We start from the raw sequence: 23979 nt of genomic DNA, 5'->3' as shown, positions 1-23979 counted from the left end.
CATTTATTCAGTGACACATGCACACACATACACGCACAAACACAAAACACAGATCCGACTGCTTTTTATTCCTTTTCTTTCCACCAAAGTCAGCTGAAAGAAAATAAAAGGCTCTGTAGCTCTATTTTCACATTATTTAAGAGAAGAGAGGAAGAACTCACAGCAACCTTACTTACACAGCTGGCCCCGTGCTTGGCTCCGGGAAGAATGTAATCCCTGATTCCAATGCAAAGAACTTTTAAAGTCTGAGGCATGTAAGTAGGACATATTTCATGGTCAAGAGGGTTCCACATTTCAAATATTTCAGCTCAGCTTTAAAAGCTCCCTTGAAAACTACTGATTGCAAAGCAAAATGCTTACTTGGAAGCTGGCTGCGGATAACCCAGTTTTAAGACGGTAAGGGTTTTTTAAATAGTTTAAAAAATAAACTTTAACTTGAAATTCTGAAAAAACAAATGCCGTACAGAAGCAGTTTTCATTCAAATAATTTCCTACTGATTTTTAACCCCTGGGAGCCCTCTAGTGTCCTGTTTGGAAATAGACTCAGAAATCTCAGTCTCATGAAGTTAAAAAGGACTGAGAGCGTTTGCTTAGCAGCCGCCGAATAAATACCTAATAAAATGAGGAAACCGATCCCCCCGCGGGCCATCCCACGGACCTGGGGCTTAGAGCCCTAGGCTTTCCAGGGACTACGACTCACCTTACCTTCTGGACCGTTCACAAAGTGGCATTTGTCTCCCACCACTTCTAAGAAGAAAAGGCCTAGAAGTTCATAAAAAGGTAAGAAAGGGTTAATGCAAATGAGGAAAAAAATAGAACAGGGAGATAAGAGCGCACATCCATAGAGAAAGACATTTATAGTATGCCGTCGCACGGTGCAACAGTTCACAAAAAGAAGTCGTGGACTCTCTCTGATTGGAGGTTTTTTTAAAAACAGGTTAGTAATTGGTTTAGGTAGTTTGCATGTCCTGGCACAGAGGCAGGGGTTGATGACCTCCCCATCTCGCTCAGGCTAATTCTTTCTGCTTCTACGGCAAATAGGATCAGAAGGCAGGAAGGGGACAGGGGCTGTCTTCCCCACTGGAAAAGAAGTTTATGATTGTGCGGTCAGAGATTACAGTATGATGTCTAATCCTAGTAATACTACATTTTATAATGCAGAAAAGGTCAAAGTATGGGAATATATATAGAAGGAAAGAATGAACTTCCAGGTGATAAATGCCGAAAATTATAATAGCACTGCTACTTTAGCCTCTTAAACTCAGACCTCTCTTCCTCTTTACAATTCTGCTACATGCGGGAAGGGGAAGGAACAATTCTAATATTGACAGTGGCCTACAAGTACCTGCAGGTTTTAGCTAAACTTCGTGAGAATTCACGCATCAAAGCAACTTTCTTTGTGCTCCCAAACTCTGAAAGCACACTGCCAGAAGCACAGAATTATTTTCTAGATAGGAAATGTTAACTTCTTGAAAGGGAACCATGACAGAGCCGTTTTATTACAACTATCATATTATTTTTACATATTGAGAAGAATAACTGACCTGACTCTTTAAAAATTGAAAGTAAATCTTTGGCAGAGGTCCAGTTATAATAAGCAGAAGGCTCTGCTGGCTGTTTCTAAAGGAACTTTGTAGTGGAGACGTGCTTAGGGAGGAGATAAGAGTTGGGTGAGTTAGTAAATTTGGTTGACTGCCTCTTTTCCCCCAGCAAAAAATGTCTCTTTAGGAAAAGACCAACACATTGCCTCTTCTTCTTTTTTTTTTTTTTTTTAAAGATTTTATTTTTCCTTTTTCTCCCCAAAACCCCCCAGGACATAGTTGTGTATTTTTAGTGATGAGTCCTTCTAGTTGAGAATGTGGGATGCCGCCTCAGCATGGCTTGATGAGCAGTACCATGGCCGTGCCCAGGATTCAAACCGGCGAAACCCTGGGCTGCCTAAGCAGAGTGGGCGAACTTAACCACTCGTCCACAGGGCTGGCCCCACATTGCCTCTTCTTATAGCCACCAGAAGGATTAGTGGAAGCTAAAGAGTGTGATATTTAGAAATGGGTTCCAGAGGGAGAAAGCCTAGCTTTGAGTTGTCCTCCTTCACTTCTTAACTGTGGTCCCTCGTGGCGGGTAACCTTACCTCTCGAGCCTCAGCTTCCATATCTTAGAGGAGAACAACAATAGCTCTTACTTCCCTGGTTTCTTGTGATGATTAAATGAGATAGTGGTGACAGAATGATACTTTGAAACACTAGGCAATGGGTTTTTATCCTCCCAACATCTTATTGAACTCCTCAATGGCCCTTCTCCCGGCCCAGGCAGTTTGACAGGGAGTCACCATTGCACCAAGGGGATGCTGTCATGGTGGATTAGAAACAAGCTCATTGAATTATTAGTGTAGCCAATATATTGACATAACCAATAGAGTGGACAAACAACACTCATCAGATGTAATCAGAACACAATTTTAATCATTCTCTCCACTGCCTCTTCAAACCTGCCCTGGAACCTAGTCGTTCTTATCAACTCCTTTGGATAAAAACTCAGACATGAGGGGCTGGCCCCATGGCCGAGTGGTTAAGTTCGTGCGCTCCGCTGCAGGCGGCCCAGAGTTTCGTTGGTTCGAATCCTGGGCGCAGACATGGCACTGCTCATCAAGACACACTGAGGCAGCGTCCCACATGCCACAACTAGAAGGACCCACAACAAAGAATATACAACTATGTACCTGGGGCCTTTGGGGAGAAAAAGGAAAAAAATAAAATCTTAAAAAAAAAAAACTCAGACATGACATTTGCTAGTTACACTTAGGCTTTTTAAAATGTCTCCAGTCATTTTAATCAAACATACACGCATACGTAAACTAATCAAAGTGTTTGATTCTGTATAATAGTCCGAATTTTCACATTCCTTTTAAATTTAAAGCATTTCCTTTCTCTAGAAGTTAACTGTCCCTCAAAAATCATAGCCAAACCTACCGAAAAGGGGGAGGGGAGACCTATGTGGGATTGTTTTTTCCTGTCTAGACCTTCTCTTCCTCATTCATCCACCCACTCGCCCCTCTTTGAGTCTGGCTCTGTCTGTCCCAGAGTTGAAGGGTCATGGGGAGGGCTAAGTAGTAACAATAGATATGTTCTTGCTACTCCATTGATCTTTTCGTCAGTTGACTTACAAACTCTCTGGGCTTAGCAGGTATATAAAGCTGATGCTCTGGCGGGCATTTTGCAATTGCTTCAAAGACACCACTATTATTGTCTCTCTGGCTGATTGTTGATGTCTCCTCAGCCCCTGGGAATCTGGCCGCCCGCTGTTCTGTTGAGGTCGTTTGCTTCTTCAGGCTGTTCTCTTGGGCAGCATTTAAGATGACCAGCAGGCTGCCTTTCTCGCTTGGGCCTGTATGCATCGCCACAAGGGGCCCAATAGACAGTCACCCTCCTTTGCCCCAGCAACCTCAGGCTTCGCAGTGCAGCAACCTACTTCTCTTGGCATGGGGGACCCTCATTTTTAGAACAGGGAAGCGGTTGCCGTCTGCTGCTCATGGTCATTATTGAAACTGAACAGAAAAGTGTTTTCTACCGTGAGGTATCTTGGGGCTCAAGAGAGAAGTTTAATTTAGCTTTAGAAAAATAAAGGTAAATTTCTTGATTGAGCAATGGTTTGAAAGTGTGTTGCCACGATATACCATTGACGTATAACATGTGAGGGCACATAGAACACTCAAAACATTTGTTATTGTTATTAATATTATTAGATCAGAGGGACTGATATAATCATCCTCATATGTAAAGTATTTTCTCTCCAATAAAAAAAAGTCTATGAGGAAAACAGTGAAAAAGTAGAGGATAAGACAATGGTATGGCTGATAAAAATTACCTAGGAATCTTTTTATACGTTTATGCAGGATGGACACAGAAAAGCAACATGAGCAGGAACTGGTAATGTTCTATTTCTTGACCTAGATGGTATTTACAAAAGTAAGTTTATTTGGGATAATTTGTTTATACATTTATGATTTGTGCATTTTTCCATATATGTAATTTATGCTTTAACAAAACTGAAAGCGGTGATAGGTAAACAAATATTTACTTTATATATTGCATCGGCCATACCTCTATATAGAAAGAGAGTAGCAGAGTAAAAATATTTTACATCTTTTTTTATTTACAGTGAAGAGTTCACAATACTTCCATCACTTGAAAATTAAAAAGTTAAAGAACAATGGAATCACTGAAAATTTTTTAAAAATACCTAGATGCCTAGGCCTCATCCACCTCCCTCAGGATTCTGATTTAATTGGTCTGAGGTGGAACCCAGCAATCTGTAGTCTGAAAAACTTCTAATGTACAGGGTTATAATTCGCTCTTCTAAAAGTTAAACGGCTGGCTTTGGAAGCAAATTAACACATTTTTACAGTGAAGCAGTAAGGCTTAGGTTTCATTAGCAGTGAAATAATCTTTAAATCCTTCGAGACTTCCAATTGCAAGATCCAAGTGTGGTAAAGGCCTTTCTCCATCAGCCTGGGAGAGCTCCGGGACCGGCCTACACAGTGAATAGGCCTCCGGAATTCCAAGCCCACAGCGCTCTCATTTCCCTACCCTTGTCAGGAGTGCCATTGGCTGCTTCTGTGGGCTCCAGCTCACCCACCTCCTGAGAGCCATTTGGAAAGAGAAGAGGACTATGTAAGGACTCCAGTCACTGAAAAGTTAAGTACTGAGCTTTTCCTTGCTGTTGTTGACCCATGCTTGTTATGTAGATCACAGACCTACAGATGGACACTTTGGTCCTGGCTCTGTGCTGACCAGACCCTGCCCTGGGTCCCTAACCCTTGCTCACCACCCTCCTTCCCTCTAGGACCCATAGCCTTTCTGGAACTATAATCCTGGCTTTACCCTAGGGTCTTGGGTACAACCTCTGTCCTGCTTGTCATACGGAATTTGCTGATACTTTTACTATCTACTCTAACACCAGGCCTGGGCAGTCTCAAACAGGCCTGTCCTGCCACTGAAAAACTCTTAGCCTTATAATCTTTGAGATTTTGTCATAAAAGTGTTTAATTGATACCAAGAAGTTTGTAGTTCCTTAAATAGTGCTCTATAGTATGTCTTTAAAACTGTATGCAAAAGAAGTTAACAGTTATTGTATTATGTTTTATAGAAATGTGTGCACTTCTACCTGACACTTGAGTACTCACTCCTAAGGACATCTTTCCTGTTGACCTTTACCATCACATCTACTTGTGGAGGAGAAACACTTTAAAGGAAAACCACCTGTCTCCTCAAGGCTAGCCTCACAAATCTATGAAGTGACACTGAGTGCCACAGCTTAATCTCTCACGTGTGACCAAGAGAGCACCAGAGAGGCGTATTTCCAGGGGATGAAGTGCCTGGCATTTCATCACGTTGGGTATTCTCCCCTCTATCTACTATGATAGCTGGCAAAGAGTAGCATGAGCCCCCTGCCTTTTCCCAGTAAGGAAATCTCCTACAAGAATCCATTTAGCCCCATTTCCTCAGAAATGTTTGTTCCATTTATTTAAAGTTTTGTTTGTGTTATGATGGTTCTGCCACATGACCAGAAACTGAGCACTGTTTGCATAGACGGACCATAATACAGGAAACAGATAAAATGTATGATAGCCAATTTGACATATATTTCAAATAACAGATATTTATATGGTTGTTATTTCACTTCTGGATAATTAGATGATTTATGCATGTTATAATGATCAGCATTGTTTTATAGTTCTAAAACCCAAGCATGCACAGAGTCATCATGGAGCAAGAGAAGAATTTAGTAAGTCAGAGGCTACTTGAGTTCCTTTTAAAAGCCCTTGGATAATCTAGACAACTAAACTTCTCTGTTTCAGCCGTGGCTGCTAAAGGCCTCAATCCTCCGCCTCCCAGGCCACACACACAGAGGCACGAATGGACACGCTGGCCTGAGGTCATTCTTGGCTTAGGACAGACCAACCCAAGTGGTTTTTGGCCTGTGTAGATGAGTCAAGATCGGATAAAGCTGTCCTGATTCTTCAGCTCCTTGCAGGAAACTAGTGCAGAGCTACAAATTATCTCTTCTCTCCTCACCTAAGGCATAGTTTGTGTAAAAGAAATGAGCTGCAGAGTACATTTAAAGGAAAGAAGGCCCCCTGGCTACACTAGATTAAATTTGGCACATTAGAAATACATTGAGGTTATAAATAAATACCATAAAAGTGCAGGGGAAGAAGATAGAAATGTGGGGTCCTTTTTTTATTTATATCTAGCAGTTTTGAGACCCGGTTGTGTTCCCCACTGTGATTCAGACATGTGCAGCATATCTGGTAGATTGTCGGGGTGTGGAAGCTACACGTGCATGTTTTCTGAGTTGACAGAGAACCCGATTAGAAAAGACAGGATGTGTTAATATCATAGACCCTGCCCATCCACCTTTTCCCTTCTCCCCAGCGCTATAGATTCAAGCCCCAGGAAAGAACTACAGGCGAACACAGATGGAGATATTTTCATGAGTTATTCTGTGAGATATTGAGGCCCCGGCAGCTTACTTTGATTTCCAGGCAAGGCAATGTGACACAGGGTCAGGGGGCATCCCATTCTGTCCACCACTTCCAGGTGATGGCAATTTGGGGAGCACTGGTAGGTAGCACCCTGGGGTGGACCTCCTGGTTCCCATGGAAGGCAGCAGCAGCAACAGAGCAGCAATGGGCTTGGCAGTGAGCCACCCTTAAGTAGCTGCACCAGCAGAAAATATTCATGAGAGGCTGGTTTGTGGTAACCAGAACTGACGGGGTTACAAACACATGAGTGACAAGCCCTGGCATCACTGTGACAAAAGTGAATGCTTTTCTGAGAGGTGCCAGAGGTCTTCTTTTATGCAGGAAAGGGTAAGAGTCAGAGCAATCTGAGTCACTCCCACTAGAGAATGCTTGGTACCCATAGGCTGGTGAGACTTGGGGAAATGGAGGTTGTACGGTCACTTCATATATGGATGACCCACTAAATGCCATTCATTAAAGCTGGGTTCTGTGGGTTGTATGTAGTGTCTAAGGCACTGCCTGGCTCAGGAATGTCTCAATAAATATTCCGTGAATGAATGAAGGAATGAATGAAAGTATTAAGATGATAAAGCACGATCACTAGACTAGTGGTTCTCGAAGTGTGGCGCTGGCCCAGCAGCATCAGTTTGACCTGGGAATTTGTGACAAATGCAGATCTTTGAATCCCATCCCAGACCTAGTGAATCAGAAACTCTGGAGGAGAGGCTTTGTAATCTATGTTGTAACAGTCCCTCCAGGTAATCTGATGCTAACTTTGAGAACCATGGTCCTAGTTGAGAAACCCAAAAAAGAATGGGGCAGGCCAGGAAGAAGATAGGAAAGTGCCAAAAGAGGAAAGATAGAATAAAGTAAAAAGCTGTAAGAAGATTCAAAACAAAATTTGCAATTTACATAAAGTTGTTTTGGACCTTTTCCTTCTTTATGAGAGTTCCATTTCTTCCTGTACATTTCATCCATTGGATTGGGAAAGACAAACTATGTTAATGTCACATACTGTGCCCAGCCAGCCGCCCTCACCTACTCAGATTCTAATCCCTTTCTCACTGCAAGATCATGGCATGTAGACAGTGGACAAAGGAGAAATTGGAGAGACTACAATTCACAGCCCATAGAATGAAAGCCAGGAGCACTGGGGGCTGAGCGTGGCGGGATTAAAGAAAATTGCAGAAAGAAATCAAATCCCCTACAGGCCACCACCCGTTCTGCAGCCATAAAGATGCCCTGTATAGTAAAATCACAGTTTTCCAAAAGGCTGTCATCAGGTTCCCATGAGCACATATGTGTAGCATAGCCCAAAATTATAAGCCAAAAGGCTTTGGTGAGAAGCCTGGAAGGGGTTCTGAAATTAAAACGATGAACACATACAAAGCCATATAACACACAGAAGAAAATTAAATATTTTGTAAGAATGAACATGTTGTTTCTCTAAATATAACACACCCAATTACTTTCCCACAGGAAATCACCAACGCTTTGGTTAAGAATGCACATTATTTTGCAGTTCTTTGGGGAGCAAAGACAACCTTGACTGAGGTAATCACCACCTCAAAGGCAATGCTCTTTGGTTTTTTTTTTCCCTCTCCAAAGCCCCAGTGCATGGTTGTATATATCCTAGTTGTAAGTCCTTCTAATTCTTCTATGTGAGCTGCCACCACAGCATGGCAACTGATAGACTGTTGGTTCTGCAACTGGGAAGCCAACCCAGGCTGCCAAAGCAGTAAGGGTCAAACTTTAACCACTAGACCATCAGGGCTGGCTCACAACACTCCTTGTTTTATAGTTGCACTAATTAGTTATGGTAGAAAAATAGCCAGACGATATAGTTTATGACAATAAATCTCCATTTAATTCAGTTGAGTTGAGGAATTTGTAAACAAAATATTCTCATCTCAGCTGGGTGCTTTTAGCATTGCTATGGACTGAATGTTTGTGTCCTCACAAAATTCATCTGTTGAAACTTATCACCACTGTGATGGTATTTGGAGATGGGGCCTTTGGGCAGTAATTAGATCACAAAGGTGGAGCACTCCTGATGGAATTAGTGCCCTTGTAAGAAGAGACAAAAGAGAGCTTGTTTCACCTCTCTCTCTCTCTTTCCCTCTGCTATGCGAGGACACAGCAAGAAGACAGCCATCTACAAATCAGGGAGAGGGCTCTCAACAGAACCCAACCACGCTGGCACTCTGATTTCAGACTTCTCAGCTCCAGAACTGTGAGAAATAAATCTTTGTTGTTTAAGCCACTCAGTCTATGGTAGTTTGTTATAGCAACCCAAACTAAGACACGTGTTTAATTTTGCTCAATTTCCTCATCTGAAAAACTGGGATTATTATATCCAGTTTACAGGATTGTTCTAAGAATTAAATTATGTGTTACATAAAACATTCAGCACAGTGCTTGACACACAGTAAGAGGTAATGGCTCATTCAGTTGCTCTCTATTTCTTGCAAAGATGATGCGAATGACTAAGCATCCTCTAAAGAGACCATAAGAAAACACTCATGGATAAAGCATTGATCAATACATAGTTTCAGGTTCAAGAAATAATCATCAGTCTTACTAAATTACTAATACAGCCAATTATCCAGAATTTGCTTCACTATCTCCTTCTATGCTTGACAAAGGACTTGGACAATCAGGAATATATTCTACATGCTACTTTGGATTCAAATCTTTGGTCAGTTTTGCCTTTGATATTTAGAACTAGTCTATGGTAACCACTGTGAGGCTCTAGTAAGGTGGGGCCTTAGCAATGTAATTGAAATCAGGGGGCTTGTCATCCAAGATATTAAGTATAGATCACACATGGAAGAATTTCCCCTCTGGTGATTTGACACTTTCCAGCTGATTAGACACATTTCCCGTATGCCTTTGGTGATATTACCAGAACAACAATGACTGACGATAATAGTAGGATATTAGTTTAATATTAGTTTTACTATTCTTATTAATAGCACCTCATAGGGTTGGTGTGAGGATTAGATGAATTAATAAATAAAGGCCTTTACCATATAGAGAAAAATTAACTTTGTTGTTACCAGGACACTGTGGTGGGGAAAAATAGAACTTAGAAATATTCACTGATTATGGCCAAAAAGAGATTCAGAGTTAATCATGCCTGTTTACATATTGTTCAGGAGTGAGGTCACCTAATTATTGGATCATTTTAGATAGCCAATTCTCCTGGCAGGTATCTCCCTAATATGGAGAAACTTGTAATAATTTCTCACAGACTGAGGTATCTGTTCCGTATCTTTAGACTCTTGTATTAGTCTTCTTATTTTTTCATTTAAAATATCTTTGGAGCAATGACTACGTGACAGGCACTGTCAAGTCACTTTGGGTATAGCAGTGAAAAGGATATACAATGGTCTAGCAGTGAAGGAGCATATATGAGCCTACCTTCTAGATTGGACCCCTTCTAAAACTTTCTCTATCAGTTCTCCACATTCTTTCCCATCTACCACAACTTAGAACCTGCCCAAACCTCACAGACATGTCTACTTTCAGATCTCAGTTCTTCCCATTCTATCTGGTCTCAATTCGTACACACAGCCTCAAATAGGAAAATTCTAATCAGGCCAAATTTATCATCTGCCAAATGACAGTCCTAGACTGGTTTGATTAATTTTATAGATTATTCATTTCAGTTTGATAAATAATCCAACTGCCAATCTGTCATAAATCTCAAACCAAACGAAAGCTTATTTTCACTTACTCATTTATTGGATCCTGGGGAAAAAAAAGACACTTTAATTTTCCTTAAGAAAAAAAATCCTTAAAGTTAGTTGAATTTCAGCTAACAGGTGAATAACTCTCCCTCTAAAATACATAAATTTTTTAAACAAATGAAAAAAAGTTTAAAAGATGGGAATGTAATTTCTGCTGCTAAATCTTTATATGTCTGAGAAGCTCAGCTAATCTAAGTTCATCACTAACATTTTTATTACTTTTTAAGTTTTCCACAGAGAGCACAATTCGAGATTAAAACATATAATTTCTACTTGAGGCTATGTCAGGATAGATACTCTCCAAGGCCTTCTTACTTTAGACCGAGATAAAGAAGGAAAAACATAGATCCACTGCTTATAAGCTCTCTAAAAAGGAAAGATTCCCAAATTTAAATTTTCCACAAATGGATATCAGTTTATATGAGGTGAATATGAGAAATCACCAAGCATACAAAGAAAAAAAAAATGGGAGACAGAGAAATTTTAGAATGATCAGAATCCAAATATAAACTTAGTAGATATAAATAATGTTTAAAGGAAGATGAAGCAAGCATGCAACAAGAAAGGATTCAAAATGATTGAGTACATATTTGAAAGTAATTTTAAAATAACATTTAGAAATGATCAAAGAAATTGTTGAAATTAAAATTCATTGGATAAATTTTTGGCCCTGGACAAACAGGCTAGCTGATATGGAACTAAATCTTCTACCAAAAATAACTTTAAAAGTTGGGAAAACATAAGCAATCCTTTGAAGGCGTTGGAGAGCCAACACCAGCAATACTGAGCAGTTAGAATTCTTAGAAAAGGGAAGCACACAAGGTACACTGCACATTCACCTCAGAATTCTCCTGTGGGCATTTTTCAAACTGTGGCAAGGGTGAAAAGAGCCCAAGAAGAGAGCAGCCGTCTCACAGGTCTGAGACAGATACTGAGTTCAGGAATGCCAAAGGAGCTGGGGCGTGAGGAGTGAAATATTGGAGAGAAGGGAACCTCAGAGAAAGTGCCCAAAAATATGCATTCAACTTTCCCTCAAATTGCTGGTCAGCTTTTGAGCTGTGAACATGCAAGGCAAGCCTGAAGAAATGCAGTGAAGAGCATCAGTCATGGGTGTCCAAGATAATGTCCCATAGTCGGTGGGGTCCTCCAGGAGTTGTTAAGTTGAGGTCAGCAAAATGTAGAAAAGGTGCTGTTAGGCCTCTTCCACCCCACCCACAGCCCAGAAACACCACCGGACTTTAAAGCGTGATCTTCAGCTGGGCCAACCCAGTTACTACCGTGCAACTGGGGCTGCTGCTTTCACCCCCAGCCCAAAGGGTCAGTGTAAGTGAAGGGCACTGGAGCTTAAGTTTCTTTAGGTTCATGATACATCCACCTCTGCACAGAGCCTGGGTGAAGAGAGGCACATTTGGCAGTAGCCAGCAATCCTAGAGAGTTGGACCACCAGGAGCTATGCTAACAGAAAAGCTGAATTCTCTGCCTCACAATATGGAAGGTTTTTAATCTTTCCTGCACTCTATTCTCCAAGACTAAGTTAGTTGTAACCTCTTCTTTCTCCCTCTGATTTAGTCTTCCTCTGTACATCCAATAATTCCCTCTGCTTATTTCCATTATTTCACTTATTCCATGGTGTTGTCATTTGTAATTAGTTGGATGCTTTTTTTTGGTTTTAGGCAACAGAAAACCTGAAAACCCAACTCAAGCTTCCACAAAAATCCATTTTATTGGCTAGGGTCACTCAAACATCCAGAGGTAGAGTAGACCTCAGTGCGCTTCAGTCATGTCCAGCTATGTTTCTTTGTGATTCTCTTAGCGGTACCCTGTCCAATGGCTGACTTTCCTCCTGACCTCAACGTGTCTTCCTAAAGCAATGGACCCTACATGATCACTCTTTCATGTCTAGGTAAAAAAGATTATAAGCATTTTGCAATCACCAAACAAGATTTCTGAGCTTTGTGCAGAAGGCAATCACTATAGCTAAAAGAATGTCATATAGGTTTACACCTTGGTTGCATGCTCGTTGCTGGACCAATAAATGTAGTAAATGATTTTGAATTGTCCCTTAGCTGGATGTGATATCAACCCCACAAAAATCCTTAATTTCCTGGCTTTTACACAGTGGAAACAGTTAGGATGGTGTTGGGTAGACAAACAAAACATCCATTATAAGCATGGTAGATTTTTTTCTATTGCTCCCATAAAACCATGACAGCCTGGAAGAGAGAGACAGTACTGACCTATCTCTGTATCTTCAGGTCTTACCTCATGGCTGGCATATAATCAGTATTCGAGAGTCACATGAATGAATGAACAAATAAAATAATAATTGATTCTCCTCAGAAATATATTTGTCACCAACCACTCCTATAATTCTTAAAGCATCTTGTAAGTGTAATAATATTTACACAATACCTTATTGTTCAATCCCACCCTGCATGGTTATAATTTTTACCGATTTCTTCCTGGGTTGTTCACTTGATTTCAACACATTACGGATTATTTTTAGAGCTGCTATTAACACAGACTTCAATTGCTGTCCTGTTTTCCCCTTGAGCAGTGAAGCAGTTGCCATGGAAACAGAATCCAATACCTCTCTCTAGAGCCTCACATCAATGCAATTTGATGAGAGGGACTAACATACTACCTCCTACTTCTATTTTATAAGTCTGAGTATCTATTACCTCAAAAAGATGATATTCAATACTGGGGAAAGGCATACTTGATGAAGTATGGGTTTGACAGCTTGTCCAAGAAGATATATCAGAGCTCTCATCTGGAAATAATGCCTAATCAGAGTTGGAGAAAGGTTTTAATGCTTGAATTGACTAAAAATTCCAAATAACAAGGTAGATTTCATTTAAAGGTGGAAAGAAGGATCATTTTAATTGGCACCGCTCATTCAGTATAAAGTCAGCCTCATAACCTTTCTCAGAGAACCGTGTATGCTGATTATGTGGGGGATGATGCTTCCCCTCAACTCCACCTACACAAAAAGTGAGATTTGAAGTCTAATCCAGATAGATTGACAGACAGAGGGTGGTGTAAATTCCCAAGCATCTCTGGGCGAGGCGGCTCCCCAGGGCAATTCTCTGGAAAAAGTTGTAGTTCTAAGCTTTAGCTTCTCTACTTTCAACAGCCGGGGGGAAGGGTACACTATGTGAGGAACTCTGTGGGGAACCAGTAGCATCAACCACATATGAGTAGAAATGACTCATCACCAGGTCCTAAACTCTCAGCTGGGACAAATTTTCATAGTATAAGACTAAGTTTTGACCTTGTCAGCACTCCAGAATCTTTTATTTGCTGGCTGGGAGTGCTATGATGGAATTTTCTATCCCATTGTCAGATGTTTGCACAAAGTCTATCTCTGTGGGTAACCTGGCTTAATCCAAGGATATGGTCTGGAATAAGCCAGGATGGGGTAGATGTAGGTGACAAAGGGGCAGTGAGGGAAAGATTACAATACTAGAATCAACTGTGTCAACTGTACCTAAAGCATAGGGACCTAAGCAAAGCAAGTAGTGAGCAGACTAGCCACAGCCAAGTAATCACAAGGGGTATTGAATTTTAGAGCTAGGCAGCTACCAATGAGCTCATGCATGAGAAAGAAAGCAAAGATGTACATATACAGCCTGGTACCAGGTCAATAGACTGAGATGGGTACTGCAAAAAGAGAAGGGCAGAAGGTAAGGCTGGGGTGTAAGACAACAGTCAGGATCTCACCTGATTTTGTTCTGGAATCCCAGTAGATTTCGTCGTGGGATCTTTTTCTTAGTGTTTTTTTGTTTTTTTCTTTTTTGAGGAAGATTAGCCCTGAGCTAACATCCACCACCAATCCTTCTCTTTATGCTGAGGAAGACTGACCCTGAGCTAACACTGGTGCCCACCTTCCTCTGTTTTATAGGTGGGACCCCTGCCACAGCATGGCTTGATAAGTGGTGCATAGGTCCATGCCCAGGATCCAAATCAGTGAACCCTGGGCCAGAGGCGGAACATGCGAACTTAACCACTGCGCCACCAGGACAGCCCCTTACTGTAGTGTTTCTAACTGGGCAAGCAAAAGAGTTATTTTTGGTTTCATTTTCTTTTTGATTATCTGCTTGTTTGGCTACAGTCCTGGCCCTATCAAGATGATGTTTTAAAGACGATTCTCCTCATATCTGCTCTTGGTCTATGCTTTCCCTGTCTCTCAATAAAAAGGAAGATTATCCATGAGCTAGATCAAGGCTGACTCTCCTACGTGCCATGGTTGCCACAGTTTTGTTGTTCGCTCTGTTAACCCTTGCCCTCATCCTAGCCCCATCCCAGCTGTTTCCAAAGAACATTCAGTTCCCGTCATTTTTCTGGGAGAGAAGCAGGTCAATATTATTAATGGAGTTTGTTCTACATACCACCAGGTTTGGAAATATTTTGTTGTCAAGACATGCAGAGGCTTCCTAACACTGAATACCTCGACAACAAAGCCAGACCACACTTGGCCCATTTCTACCTAGCATTCAGGGGCATTCCAGGTTGCCAGGTTCTCCGTAGGGCACTAGTTAGGGCTGTTTTCTTGCCTTCTTCATACTAGGCCCATTTCCAAGTGTCTAGGTACAGATCTTGTTCTTACTTGATTTGCTTTGGACAAAATTCCTGACCCGCTCCTATGCTACTTGACTCTTACTGTTTGCTCTGAACTACTTAAACCCTACCGTCCACACCTGCCCCATTTGCGTTCAGTACATCCATTCTTTCTTTCTCACCCATCTTGTTTTAACAATCTTACTAAACTCTCCTATCTCACTCCGTTATAGAATGGCTCAGATGGCTAGACTGGATTGAGTGAGGAAGTGTCATAGAAGAAGATGTCAGAGGAGAGCTCAGAGCAGGGCCAAGGCCTTGTAGGCCATTGTAAAGACGTTGGCTTTTACTCCTGGGGAAAAGGGGAACCACCAGAGGGTTTTCAGCTGAGGAGTGAACACTCTCTAAAAATAACAGAAAAGGATCACTCTGGTTGTTATTTTAGGAACAGACTTTGGGGATGTGGGGGGTGGGAGGGTGAAAGCAGGAAAATCCTCTGCAAGCCTGCAAAATAATTCAGGCTGAGATGATGGTGGCTTGATCTACGGTGGTCACAGTGGAGGTGGGAAGATAAGAGAAGACCCAGATAGATATTTTAAAAGTTGAGGGAAAAGGATTTCCTGAAAGATCGGATATGGAGTATGAGAGAAAGAATGGAAGCAACCCTGACTCTAAGGGTTTCCATCTGAGCAGTTATTAAATACTTACATACTATTTCAGTAAATCAGTGTGCCAGACTCTAGTCTAAGCACTTTGCCAATCACAACCCACTTAATTCTCATAACAACCCTATGAGATAGACGTTATTAGCACTACCATTTTATAGATGAGGAACTTGACGCACAGATTGCTTAAATGACTTGTGCAAGGTCCCAGTGAATGTTGTTGCCATTAATTGAGATGGATCAGTGTAGGAGTGGAACATATTTGGAGCAGGGTTAGGAGTTGGTTTTCTACTTTTTTGGGGTCTAGAAACCACTAAGTACCCACCTGTCCAGGCTCAGTCCACCTTTGCTTTCAGCTGGTATTAGTCCATGGTATACACTTGTTACCTCCAGGGGTTACTCTAGATTGGCACCAGGGCTCTCACAGCTTGGTCTTCCACTGGAGATAGTGGTATGCTGGCAAATATTTACCAGTCCCTCAGGGAAAAAAAGTCACTTTTGCTGAATATTTGCTGATTTCTGTGGTGTAAATATTCGAACCATAGCCAATTTCAAACGTGATTTTATTGAATGTGGAATTTGGAAGGGATGCACACAATCTGCCCTCAGCTGTAGCATATGACTAACTGGAAACTCTACAATAATTTTCAAGTGCTAGTGAACATCTAGCATTGGTAGTTTGGGGCTCCCAAATGAGAAGGAGAATATGGTTGGAAATGTAGCCTAAGCAGTTGGGAAAAATAATTTAGACTTGAACTAGTGATTGAAGTATAGATAATAAGGCAAGAATAGACAGAACAAATCCAAGGATATGAAATAACAAAGGGGCTACCTAATTATAGGAGAGTGAAATGGTTGAAATAGTGATTCTCGTTTGATGGCACAGGGGTCCAGGGAAGAGATGACTAGGATGTAAAACTGAAGAGTCTTCAAAGTCAGGTCGGTCAATCAGAAGTTTCCGGAGGAAGTAGAGGAAGAAATCCAGTCAATGTAGAAAAGAGGCGCCAGGGATCTATAACAGCAGATCTACGACAGCAGGCATAGAAGAAATACTCGAGCATAGTGTTTTGCCAAATGATTGCTTCTACAAACCATCTGCTTCTGAATCTCTGGGAGGCATTTAAAAAAATATTTCTGACTCAGTGTGTCTGGGCTGGGTCAAGGAAATGTATGCTTCTTAAAAGCTCCGTTAAGTGATTTATATATAATACCACGTTGAGGAACCTGGTAAAAATCAAAGCCAGAGGAGTCAAGATATCAGAGTCCCAAGAACAAATAAAAGACTCCTAACTATGAGATTAAACTTTAGGCCCAGAACAGCAATGCCTTAAAGAAACAGGACACAGATAACACAGCAGCCATGTAAATGGGATACAGAAGAAGGAACTGATGCTGAGACCTGAAGACCAAGGGACATGTTAGGCATCCTTAGCAAAAGTTCACAAAGAATCTTGTACACATCACCAAGAAGTTTTTAACTTCTTGGCAATGGGTGCCAAAAGAAAATTTTATTCCAGGAAACGATATGAACATTTTATCTTCACAGTAGGATGGAGGATAAAATACAAAGAAATAAGACTGGAAGTAAGAAAACTAATTAAAGAGGCAAATCAAGCAAAAGATAATGAAGGCATGAACAAAGCAGTGTCAGTAGGGATGGAATAGTGAGGTTAGTTTTAGAAATATTTTAGCTTTAGAACTAGCATAGGTTATCTGATTGGATATGGAGACAGAGGGATAGGGAGAAATTGACAATAATTCCCGTTCTTCTGGATATAGCGAGGGAAGGATAGGGAGAAATTGAAGAGAGTTCCCGCAGGTCCAAGTAGGGTGATTCAGTAAACAGTGTCAATCAGGGAGACAGACATCTAAGAAGAAAAAGATAAGCAAGTGTGTATTCATCATTACTCTCGATTGCAAATGAGAGAAAATAACTGGCTTAGGCAAAAAGTGGTTTTTCTTGCTGCATGGAAACTGAGAAAGGCTTAAACCAACGATGGTGTAGTGGACTATGGTAGCTATAGTGTTCTTTCCTCAGAATGTATTTTAATATCCCTTCCAATAACAGTTTTTGTGTTTTGAGTACAGCTATTTCTGACCTATGCACAGACATAAAAGTACCATATGAGCCATGTCTGGCCAGTCTGATTTCCCCATGCTTTTGGCCAGAATCACTCAGAGGTGGTCATGAGACCTCAGCTAAGCCAATCAGGGACCTTCATGAGACTTTGCCGTTAAAGCTAGCAGAGACTTTTCCCCTAGAGCTTTTGTCTTTGGGGTCACCATCTAGGAAGGATGAAAGACTGGAGCAACTTGCAACACTCCTCCTCAGCCCCGTAGAAAAAGTCTAACTGCATGAAGTCCAGTTGAGACCAGCTCAAAAGCTGAGACAAGCCGAGATGCGAGTGGATAAAAAGAAAGACCTAGCAGTTCTGAAGCATCTGTTCTGGGCATCAGTAGAGGCCTGGTCAATGCAGTTATTTCTGTGATCATGTCACTTACTTCAATATCCTTCCCAACCACATGAGAAAATATGTTCCTTTTTTCTCCCTTAGGCTAGTTAGCAATGGGTCTCTGTAAAATAAAGTATAAGATTTTCTGTTAATACCTGCCGAAAAGCTAGAGATACAACTGAGCCTCAGGAAAAACTAGATCCAGGGACTGCAATATCACCAGAATCTAGCCCTCCAGCTTTCACGTCTACTTTGCTCTGTATATTGGTTTCATTCTCTCTCACTACCGACTACTTTCCTTTACATAGTTGGAAATGTGGCTACCAACAGCTCCCTATTTTACTTCTCATAGGTTCTATCTCTATTTTTGAACTTAGTTCTATCTCTATTTCTGAACTGGGTTCTATCTCTATTTTTGAACTTCGAAGCACAGAGAGTAAAAGTCAGTTTTACTTTCTGTGCTTCCAAATTCAAAAATACTACAGAAAAGATTCTAATCGACCTACCTTGTGTCATATAATAGATCAATGAATTATAATCAGGGTTTTAAAATACTACAATTAGCTTAGCTTGGGCCAGGTTGACATTGTGGGGACCTGGAATTGGCCACCCCAAGATATGTCTCTTTGGCATCAGGATTATTTGAGGCTGATTGCTTTTGATAAACTGGGACAGGGAAGGAGGCTCTGAGGAATGGAACTTGCCCTTTGTTAGGACACATTTACATTTGTAAGGTAAATCTCTATCTGTAAAAGGTGCCTCCCTCTCTGTACCAGGAAGAAGAAAGGAGATGACCTTCTCTCTAAAAAACTCTTAATCAATACCAAAGGCAAGGACTTAAAATCTGCATTTTATTGTGCTAGTCTGGTAACCTCCTGTAACTGACTTCCCTCCCCCTCCCAACGTTGGCATTTCTTAAGGATTAAGCATCTTTCCTTAGGCTAGGAACTGATTGCTGCGCTCACCTGTGACCACCCAGCTCAAGACAATAGACTTGCCTCCTGCTACGCCCACCGAGATAGCAGAACCACTACCTGCTGTGTCCATCAAGCACTCTGCTGACAGGGCAATCTTGTGACTATTGTGGGAGGGACATTTCAATCACATGTGAAACACCCTGTTTGGGGGTATATAACCACTCTGTGCACCCCACTTCTTCGGTGCCCTTTCTTCCTTCGGGAAGAAAGGCCCCGGGCCATGGTTCCTCATAAAGCTTTGTTTTATTTTCTCTTGCTATTCTGTCTCATGTGAATTTAATTCATTCTCCGGCCAGACGAACCCCCATTTGGGAAGAGGAAATCTCCTCCTCCCCTACAACATCCCTGAACCAATCAAATGAGGCCAGTGGGATAGACTCACGTAAAAAAATAGCAATGCTGGAGGAAACAGTAGAGTTAGAGCATGGAGGGGAATAATCCCAAGAAGAAGGGAAGTGCTATTCCCAGAAGAAGGGCAAACATAGCCATAGATGTCCGTTACTGGAAAGATAACGTGTTAAACGTGTTGAATTTGGGCCCTGGGAAGGGCCAAAAGGAGGCCTAGGAAATGTGGTGAGTTAAAATGATTGCTGAAGTCTATAAGAGACAATTTATGCATATAATTGATTCTGATAAACAGGCCATTTCAAACTCTAAACGTCCAATTCTATATATAATTTTACCTCAAGATCACCTGCAAAACTAGTTTCCAAAACAATTTTGCACACTTTACAATGGTCGTGTGCTGTAGTAGAGTGGATATTGTGAAGTAAGAGAAGAGAAAGGATGTGAATCACAGAGGCAGGACCTTAAGAGCAAAAATCCTGATCTATGCTTCTCCCCTACTGGGCAGGAGATGATGCCATGAACTGGCAGAGCTCAGGACCCCAAGATTTTTGATCTGGGCAATTGGAATAACGGGACTGACTGAGAAGGGGACTATTATGAGTAGGGCAGGTTTCGGGTAAATTTGAGTTTTCTCTCAGGTATTTAAGTGGCGATGTCAAGTAAACTATAGAAATATTAGGAACTGGATTTTAGAAGAGCAATCTGGGCATTCCAATACCAAGAGGTCAGGAATTAAAGGAGGAACCATCTGTAGTGCAAACGCAGACGGCTGGCTTTTGTTTTTGTAATACAAGCGCCTGGTTTAAGCTTTGATTGCAAAGGCATCCACTTCAAAGAGGCATCCACTTCAAAGATGGCTATCTCGGATAAACACGCTGCCAGCCGGGGGACTAGATAAAGGGCCCCACCCTCCCACCCTCAGGCTCCTTTATTTTAGAGATCTTGGTTGATTTCGAAAACTGACCATTTCAGCCGCTTGTTTCTTTCTCTTCCTGTGCTTTAAATTCCTGCTCTTATGTTTTAAATTCACCAGTATAGAGAGAGTCCCAGAAACCCTAGGCCCCACCCTCCACCTCAATAAAAGCAGAACTCCAGGCCGGTGCTTTCGCATCCTCCCCTCCCCCGAGACCTCATTGTGTTGCCCCAGGTGTGCCATGTAATTTCCAGGACCTGTAATAATAAACCTCTTGTTTTTTTTCAGTTTCCTGATGGTTATTGCTGAGGGTGTCTTGCAATCACAATAAGAACTACAAGGGCCAGTCCAGCCACAACATTGGTTATCGATCGGCTGAGACCCGCACAAAACACCAACCAAGCAGATTAATAAAGGAGCCTTCAGAGTATAAGAGAAAAACCAGGAGAACGTGGTGTTCTGGAAGCCATATGAGTGAAAAACATCAAAGAGAAGGGAAAAATCAACTGTGACAGATGCTGCTGAAGGGTCACATAAATAACGACAGAGAATTAACTGTTGGATTTAGCAATGTGGCTGCCATTGGTGATTTTGACAGTTTCCATGGATTGATGGGAGCAAAAGGCAAGAGTTATACTTTAGCCATGAATGCCAGCAGGAAAGACAGAAATTAAGTGGGACACTGTCCTGGAAACTAGAGGATGCATGGACATAGCACCTTAGGACTCTGACTCTTCCGTGTTCATAACGTTCCATAAACCATACCCCTTCCTCTATACACAGGGACACCTGAGGGAGATATTCGAGGATTGGGGGATTGATAAACTGAGCACTATTTATGGTTTTTATTTTGCCAAGAAAGGCTGAGTATTAAAACTTCTGTTTAAATGAACAAATCAGACTAAGTTTTAAATCAAAGTTAATGTTTTTGCTTCTTATCAGCAGGTGGGGAGAAAGACCAAATCTTCTAAAAACAAAACTAAAGTAACTATATTTTATCCTCATATTGGATTTGTCGCCTGTGTTAAGTGTTGACTCTTACTGGGTCCAATTTTCATTACAATTTTTTTCCAGATTTATTGAGGTATAATTGAGAAATAAAAATTGTACATATGTAAGGTGTACGTGATGATTTGATATACTGACCATATACATTATGAAATGATTACCACAATCAAGCTAATTAGCATATCCATCATCTCACATAGTTACCCTTTTGCATGTGTGTGATAAGAACACTTAAAATCTACTTTTTTAGCAGAATTTTAAATATTCCATACAGTATTATTAAATCTAGTCACCATGCTGTACTTGAGATCCCCAGAGCTTACTCATCATATAGCTGATAGTTTGTATGCTTTGACCAACATCTCCCCATGTCCCCCACCCCTCACCCCTGACAATCGCCATTCTACGCTCTGCTTCTATGAGTTTGACTTTTTAGATTCCATGTATAAAGAAGATCATGCAGTTTTATTCTTCTGCGACTGGCTTATTTCACTTAGCATAATGTCCTCCAGGTTCATCCATGTTGTCTCAAATGACAGGATTTCCTTTTTTGTTATGGATGAATAATATACCATTATAATACATATAGTAACATTGCATTATATACCACATTTTCTTTATCCATTCATCTGTCAGTGGACACTTAGGTTGTTTCCCTATCTTGGCTATGCTGCAATGAACATGACAGTGCAGATATTTCTTTGAGATACTGATTTCATTTCCTTTGGAAATATTCCCAGAAATGGGATTGCTGGATCCATTATAAATTTTCATTAATAAACTTCCCACAGCAGATCTGTAGCTAATGGTTGACATTTTTTTTCACATATATCTAACCTTTTTCTAATGATTATTTGGCAACTGTAAAGCTGTCTCTTACTAGTGGTTTTGGTCCATGAAAGTGAATAATATCCAGGTGAGAGCCTAATGGGAGACATCAATATGTCAAGTTTGAAAATGAGACATCCACTTGAAAAGTATAAAGGTAATGGAAACAGAGTCAAATTAAGAGGACTCAAAAGTCAGAAACAAAAAAAGTAAAGACATAGTTGATTGGCAGTGGATGAAGGAGGCTTTGAGAATTTTTGAACATGCATGTCAAGACATAGATACATGCTTCATGGATTTTTTTTTACTTGCTTCAGATATTTACTCGCATGTGTGTTTCAGGTCTATTTAAAGAGATCAGAATGAGGCATATATTTCATCATATTTTGGAAAGTATATTAAGAATTAATCACCCAAGCATTGAAATCAGATGGATTTTGCCTTAAGAACTGGCACTACCACTTATTAGCCACGTGAATCTGAGCAAGTTACTCTTTGAACCTCGCTCATTGTCCTCAACCATAAAATGGAGATAAGGGCAACATATAACTCACTAAGCTGTTCTGAGAATTGAACGGGATAATGCAGATAAAGACCTTCATGCAGTCCCTGCCCATAGTGGAGGATCATTAATTATTAGTTGTTATTAGTGTTAATGTACACCATCCAGAAGGCATTCTTTTAGAGCCCCATCAATATCTTTCTTTCCTCACTTATCTCTCCACCCCAATAAAAGCCCTCAGTAGATCTCATCAATAATGCTCTCATCAGCACCCTCAATGACCTTTCTCCTCTGTCCTTCCGCCACAGGTATAATGTTGACTCGCCCTGTGAATCCACTGACTAGAAACGCTGTTGAAGAAAAATCACATACTTATGCCAAAAAGCAAGGTATGAGAGCATACGTGTATGCTCCTTTGTGCTCCTTGGAGGGAGTGTTAAAGATTTCTTATGCAATAGGATATCCTGGCTAAGATAGAACTGGAGAGATTTTAAATTTTTGATGGGTAAAATCAAGTAAAAACTTTTAATTAAATGTGGCACTATGAAAAATTTTTGATCTCTAAAGATGGGGACTTTAAATTATCCAGATGTGCTGTTCCCTTGTTTTTTGAAAATCAGCAGACAAGCCCTTTAACTATCCAAATTTAAGGCAAGTCTTTGTTCTCAACAAAGTTGTGATCTGTGGGCTGAACTTAAGTGTTGTGGTTTGATTAGTCATCATGTAAAGTAGAATCGGAGAAAGATCTCTGAGAATATTGACTTCAATTCTTTTATTACAATTATTGTTATTATTATTATTGGTTGATTTGTTTCTTTGATTTTGTTTTCTTTTGTTTGTTATATGTTTTGAGGCATAGAAGACAGAAGCAGATTTACTGAGAGACTGAGCATGAACAGAACTGCTCCAAGACCCAGAAGACATCACAGTGAGGAGAGACTTCCTCTGAGATTCTTATAGAATCCAACAGTGCTCTGCTCCCTCGGGGGGCTGCAGCTATGGGAACATGGGTATGGTGCCACATACCCATCAGTCATAGCAACAGGAGAGCTTCTTCAAACTACTTTGATGGTAGTGACGTTAGCCTGAGGAAGCCAGAACCAGAAAGGAAGAATATGAAGATGTCACACTGGGAGTGTGGGCACCTGTGAGGCCTCCCTTTGGAGACCGGCAGACATAATTGCAAGACACTTGCATGCTGAGGTCTTGTAAACATACTGCTGGAGGCATTGTAATTCGGGCATTAATAATAAAAGAGGTCTAATTTATATACATAGACTGGCAAGCATTTCTTCCAATCTCTTTATATTACAAATTTTTAAAAACGAGATGCAAACTCCTTAAGCATCTTGACCAAGATTTCCCAGGAAGGTACAGTGACTTATGCATCAATATTTTGGACTATATTAAGTTATAATAAAATAGACTAAGAAAATAAAAATCTTCCCCA

The 23979-nt window shown here is 40.9% G+C and overlaps 1 long non-coding RNA gene across 9 annotated transcripts; it reads left to right on the top strand.

Annotated features, from left to right (window-relative positions):
* Positions 1-640: 640 nt before the first annotated feature.
* Positions 641-23807, top strand: LOC102147830 (uncharacterized). Of its 9 annotated transcripts, none has more exons than XR_011436720.1 (9): positions 641-780; positions 4596-4693; positions 5146-5394; positions 5734-5784; positions 8003-8077; positions 8657-8756; positions 20480-20815; positions 22838-22918; positions 23389-23807. It is a non-coding gene; the product is annotated as an uncharacterized lncRNA (long non-coding RNA). The 9 variants fall into 9 exon arrangements; XR_011436721.1 differs by having other exon boundaries at positions 23383-23807; XR_011436723.1 differs by lacking the exon at positions 5146-5394 and having other exon boundaries at positions 23383-23807.
* Positions 23808-23979: the final 172 nt, after the last annotated feature.

Source organism: Equus caballus, chromosome 2, assembly GCF_041296265.1.
Source record: "Equus caballus isolate H_3958 breed thoroughbred chromosome 2, TB-T2T, whole genome shotgun sequence".
In the NCBI taxonomy this organism is placed as follows: domain Eukaryota; kingdom Metazoa; phylum Chordata; class Mammalia; order Perissodactyla; family Equidae; genus Equus; species Equus caballus.
Note: the sequence above shows the minus strand (reverse complement) of the source record. Positions and strands in the feature narration are given on the sequence as shown.